The following is a 6,656-nucleotide window of genomic DNA, read 5'->3' as shown; positions in this document are numbered from 1 at the left end:
ATAGAGTTTGGCCCAAAGGTAATTGATTCTAGCAACCAAATACCAATCATGCATTTTCTGGCCTTTAAATTGCAGTCAGGTGACATAAAAGGACCAGTAATGAGGGTTTTCAAATATGCCAGTCCCCTTTCTATAAAAGTCAGCTTTCTCATCAGCCGTTTGTCAGTGTGTGTTCAGACATGGAGGTTGATTTACTAAAGGCAAATGCACTTTGCAAGGGACTTTACACTTAGCTTAGTGAAGGAGGTGAAACTCTGCTGACTTCCATCATCCAATCATGTGCAAGCAAAAATACTATTTTTTTAAATTTTCTTTGCAAAGTGCATTTTCACCACATTCACTAAACTCAGGGAAACGTCCTTCCTTCCATAGTGAACAGCTTATTTGCCTTAGTAAATCAACCATATGGAGTAGATAGGGACAGCTGACAGAGCATTTTCAGAGAGAGATGCCACATACAGAGCTATACAGTACTATATACAGTGCTGTATTATAGTTACATAGTTACATAGTTACATAGTATTTGGGGTTGAATAAAGACATACGTCCATCAAGTCCAACCCATATAGGTCCGCGCATCATCTCATTCTTAGGGATACTGGTATCCCTGGATATTACGGTCCCTCAAGAAATTGTCCAAACGTTTCTTGAACAAATCTACACTCTTGGCTGAAATCACTGCCGATGGCAGTGAGTTCCAGACCTTAACCGCTCTTACTGTAAAGAACCCTCTTCGCACATTGTGCTGGGATTTTTTCTCCACCAACTTTAGGTGGTGGCCTCTAGTCTGTAATGGAGTTAATCTCAAACAGTTTGTTGCCAATGTTGCTGTCACCATTGAACATCTTGTACATGAAAATCATATCCCCCCTTAATCTCCTTAATTCCAGCGTAAACATGTTTAAGGTCAGAAGCCTTGTCTCATAGCTCTGGTCCTCCATTCCCCTAATTAGTTTTGTTGCCCTCCGCTGGACTCTCTCCAGTTCAAGGACATCCCTTCTCAGTACCGGCGACCAAAACTGGACCGCGTACTCCAGATGTGGCCGAACCAACGATCTATATAGAGGCACAATTATAGACTTGTCCCTGCAATACATCCCCTTCTTAATACAGGACAAGACCCTGCTAGCTTTGTTTACCGCAGCTTGGCACTGCAAGCTACCATTCAGTTTGTGGTCTACAATGACCCCCAAATCTTTTTCTATTTCTGACTTCCCTAGCGGCTAAATATTATGCTAAATAACAATGAATTACAGCGTGTTTATTGCACCAAATCTCCACATTGTGAAGTGCACCAAAGCGCCACATCCTCAAACCATCAAGCTGCCATAGCTGCTTATAAATTTAAGCACTTTGTACTCATTATGTCCAGGTCGGTCCTCTGTTTCCCTCTCTGCCTGACACCACTCCTAGAGCCCTCCCCCTCCTTCCCAGGGTCCTCAGGTGCAGAGCTGGCCCTGGCAGAGGTAAATTTCCCCCCTGCCACCCCTCCTGATTCGGCGCGACCAGGGCACATGCTTCCACCTGCCCCCTCCGCCGGGTTTGGCACTGGTGCCGATTAACCCTTCCCTCTCACTGCCCTGCTCGGACAAGCTTCGGTCCGTCAGAGCAGGCTGATGCATAGCGTCGGGCAGGCCCCCTGTGTCCCCCCCCTTTCCTGCCCCGCCGGGCCTGTGCTCGGATCAAGGGTCTGGTAGGAATGTTAGGGGGGACCGCACGTTTTGGGGGCTGGGGTTCCCCCTTAAAACACCTACCAGACCCAAAGGGCATGGTATAGATTTGGGGGGGAACCCCACGCACTTTTTTTTTGTTTTAACTGGGGTGGGGAGGTCCCTCCTAACATTCCTACCAGACCTAAAGGGTCTGGTATCAGTTGGGGGGAACCTCGCGCTTTTTTTTCCTCTTCTGCAGACTGTAAAAAAAATATGTTACTTTGCTGCAACAAACGAACAAAACGAATTTCAGAATTTGGATTTGTTTGCATTCGTTTTAGCTGTAATTCGGAATTTGGATACATTCAAATCTCCAGTAGCAAAAAGCCCAAACTCCTCCTTGCTCCTCTCTTTCCAGCACTCCAACATATGAGGCCTTGAGAAAAAGGGATGGAAGTCTGACAAGGGATTTCAGAGGCCTACCTTATTGCACATCAAACAGGGAAGAGGTTTGGCATGGGTCTACACAGTGTAGGGCCAAGCATAGACATCAGCCTCACCATAAGACTTCTAACCCCAGCTTGGTGTATCTGGTACATCCTTGACCAGGCAAGTGTCTCTTCACCAGCTGCGGGGGGAGAGAAAAAATATTCACCCATATAGACTCATGCCTAGCATCTCAATGCCAGCTTTGCTAAATTGCTGGCTTTACAGTTATTGCAGATGCAATTGGTGGAGTCTACCCTCTTCTGAAACTTTGTGACCTGTGCTGCACCACAGTAACAGGTACCCAGCCACCATTTCTTCTCCATTTTTTCTCCAACCGGCATGTGGAAGCTAATGCCTTCATCCTTGTGTTTTTGTGTCCTTCAACTTGGTGATGATGACAACACAGTCACCTCTATCCCCTACTTACCAATGGTCTCATCCTGTGACTCTTTAGGATCACCAGTCCCCTGGTGCACCCAAATGATCAAGAACTTATGCAATGGTCCAGGTAAAGCAGTTTTGCATGTCTGGGTGACACGTGTCACAGTGGGGCAGAGTTTCTGCCAGCTCTTCAGGGACAGGCTGAGAGGTAGATGTCCACATGTCATCCTGTGCTAAGAAAGGTCATGTACCACAAAGGCATAAACCTGCTGTCTGCCTTTGGCAGGGAAAGATCACACACGTGCTTTGTCTGTCACGCTTCTTCAACTTGGTGGTGCAGCAGTTCCTAGTTAGGCATTTTCATTTCCATGATGTCTTGAGGCAGGCCAGAAGCTTGGGCAAACACTTCAGGTAATCATACCCAGCTGCCTTCCAACCACCTGATATGCAATATGCCCATGCACTGAAACTCAAGCTTGGCAATGCTGCAGTTGCTGCACTTGCAGCAGCAGGTGATCAATGAACATCTGTGCTAGTACTGGACAAGGGCAGACTCTGGAGATCTTGTTTTTTTTCACCACATAATTGGAACTTAACTCTGGATACGTGTACCATCGTGTCACCATACTAAGAGGTAGTATCAGTGATAGAATCCCTCTAGTATTCCCGCTGGAGGACACACTGCGTGATGTATTCGACCAAGCACTGGAAGCAGCAGGATGAGGAGAAAACTTGGCAAGGAAGCGCTACTACCCTATTGAATATATGTGGTCACAATATTGCCTGTATGTTAGTTGAGTGTAATTCAAAGGAAAAATTGAAATAACTCACTTTTGGATGGTCTGTATGTGGCCAGTGAGTGGTGTTGCCCTGCCGGGAGGGTCGTGGGCCACGAGACCGTAATGCTCGATGAAAAATGACCTCAGTCTGGGGTAGGTGGTATATGTGGGATGAATCTTAGGTAGAAACGACAGAACTCAGCTGGCCAAGCTGAGCCTGAACAAATCCGCGAGAGAGCGGCGGGGGAAGCCGCTACTTCGCTGTCTCTTAAGCCACGGCTCGCTGTATCTAGCTGTCAGTGGGGAGCAACGTGAAATGACAGTGTGACGTCAGTGAGGGGCTGGGAGGCAGCTGTCCAATGGCTACGCGTTTCGAGGCCGGTGCCTTTTTCTCAAGCCGTAATCAGGGTGGGAATCAGGAAGACTTATTTAAATGTGACAGGTGGGCGGGTACACCTCCCGTGTCGATTACTGGTTGGCGCAGGATTAAACAAAGGTGTGGTTTGCGGCTAAGACATCGTATTGATAAAACTGTTCTTCACAGATAGAACGCATTTGGGCATGCAGGCATGTAAAATCTTGGTGGCATATTCAAACACAACGTTTATTAGTTTATTCGGCTGTTGCAACAAGGACTTTATAAATGAATGGGGAATTGTGAACGAAGGCTGTATATCTAAATCATGGACTTTAGGTCATAAAAAAGTGTTAAATGACATAAAAAGTATAAAATTATGTTAAAATACAAAAATGTTATTATTAAAAAAGGTTAAAAAATTACGAAAAAAAGGAAGGATGTGGATCATAATAAAACCGCATGAAACTGTGAATCACAATATAAATGAAGATAAAAGTATGATAATATTTTTATTTTTATTTTAGTATAATTTTGATATTCTATGCGCGGAACATATTGACTAAAAGGACTACTGCTCATAAGATTGTATGTATTTTGATCTCCTCATTCAGACCGGTTGGTACTAGTGTATTTAATTTGTAGATCCAAAAAGTTTCTCTCTTGCACAACTGGCGAAACCTTTCAGAGGGTGATAGTCGAGTGGATATATGTTCAATGGCTTATATGTGTAATGCAGATGTGTTTTTATAATGTTTCATGGTGAAATGTCGGGGGACACTATGCTCTATATCCCCCTTCTCAATTAAGCGTCTGTGCTCACTGATTCTTTTATGCAGAGGGCGCATGGTGCGTCCAACATAGATCAGCCCACACGGATATGTAAGTCCATATATTACGTGATCGTGAGCACAAGTGATGAATTGCTGAATCTTGTAGGTGTTATGTAGATGATCACTGAACTCACTTTGTCCATGGTGAATAAATTGGCACGTCAAACATTTCGGTTTATTGCATCTATATACACCCACTCTATTATCAAACAGGAAATTTTTGTTTTGAGTTGTTTTAGAGTGTTTCAATAATTTACTGGGTGCCAGGAGGTTCTTAATATTTCGTTTTTTCAAAAATGAATGGAAGGTTTGGAGGGCAGCAAGGGTCCCAATTTTGGATCTTTCAGCAGAATGTGCCAGTTTTTGTAAATCACTTTCTCAATGGCTTTATATTTGTTATTATAAGTGGTGATGAACCTAGTGCTGTTATTTTGGCTCAGAGGACGATCTTTTTTGGCATTCATGGATTCATCAAATGTAAGATAGTGTGAGTAAGCCTCTGTGATGAGGTCTACAGGATAGGATTTTTCAGCAAATTTTTTAGAGAGCAAGAGACTGGAAGCAGTATAGTCTGAATTATTGGTGCAGTTTCTTTTTAATCGGCAGAACTGGCTCTTTGGATTGTTATTCTTCCACCTCGGGGGGTGACAGCTATGGTAATGGTGATACGAGTTGCCACCAGAAGGCTTAACATGGTTTCTGGTGATGATGTTACTCTCGATTGTTGTCAACTCTAGATCGAGACAGACCAACTCAGTGAGCTGACCACATGGGGGAAAGAGAGGCTTAAGTTATTATTGTTGCAATGGGCTACGAAATCTATAACTGTATCTGGGGGGCCAACCCAGATAATGACTATATTGTCAATATATCTGCCGTAGTAAACTATCCTATTGGTCGGAGCATAGTTTGCTGTCACGGCAGTCCCTTTGGTCTGTAAATCAAATTTGTCCAGAAAAGAGAAATAATTGTAGGTTAACGTAAATTAAGTACATTCCATGATGAATTGTGCCTGAGTGTGGTTGAGGGATGAATTTGAGAGAAAAAACAAAAGGGCATTCAATCCTATGGGATGAGGAATGGAGGTATATAGTGAACACACATCTAAGGATACCCAACAGTATGTGGGGTGCCACTCATATGTGGATATGATTTCGATGAGATGACCGGAATCTTTTATGTATGATGGAAGGGCTGTGACGATTGGCTGAAGAAATACACTAGTACCAACCGGTCTGAATGAGGAGATCGAAATACATACAATCTTATGAGCAGTAGTCCTTTTAGTCAATATGTTCCGCCCATAGAATATCGCAATTATACTAAAATAAAAATATTATCATACTTTTATCTTCATTTATATTGTGATTCACAGTTTCATGCGGTTTTATTATGATCCACATCCTTCCTTTTTTTCGTAATTTTTTAACCTTTTTTAATAATAACATTTTTGTATTTTAAAATGTTTACATAATTTTATACTTTTTATATCATTTAACACTTTTTTTATAACCTAAAGTCCATGATTTAGATATACAGCCTGCGTTCACAATTCCCCATCCATTTATAAAGTCATTGTTGCAACAGCTGAATAAACTAATAAACGTTGTGTTTGAATATGCCACCAAGATTTTACATGCCTGCATGCCCAAATGCGTTCTATCTGTGAAGAACAGTTTTATCAATACGATGTCTTAGCCGCAAACCACACTCCCCACTTACAGCTAGATACAGCGAGCCGCGGCTTAAGAGACAGCGAAGTAGCGGCTTCCCCCGCCGCTCTCTCATGGATTCATTCAGGCTCAGCTTGGCCAGCTGAGTTCTGTCGTTTCTACCTAAGATTCATCCCACATATACCACCTACCCCAGACTGAGGTCATTTTTCATCGAGCATCACGGTCTTCTGGCCCACGACCCTCCCGGCAGGGCAACGCCACTCTGTGGCGGCATACAGACCATCCAACAGTGAGTTATTTCAATTTTTCTTTTGATGCCAATATTTAGGAGTAAGTAATTACACTCAACTAACATACAGGCAATATTGTGACCACATATATTCAATAGGATAGTAGCGCTTCCTTGCCCAGTTTTCTTTTTCTTGCACATGGGGTTCCTCTCCCTGTTCATGGAGGCTGCACGTCCCCCCCCCCCCCCCTTATACAGCTAC

This window comes from Nanorana parkeri, unplaced genomic scaffold, assembly GCF_000935625.1.
Source record: "Nanorana parkeri isolate BGI_ZX_2015 unplaced genomic scaffold, ASM93562v1 scaffold159, whole genome shotgun sequence".
NCBI classification, from domain to species: Eukaryota; Metazoa; Chordata; class Amphibia; order Anura; family Dicroglossidae; genus Nanorana; species Nanorana parkeri.
This window is presented reverse-complemented; position numbering follows the sequence as displayed.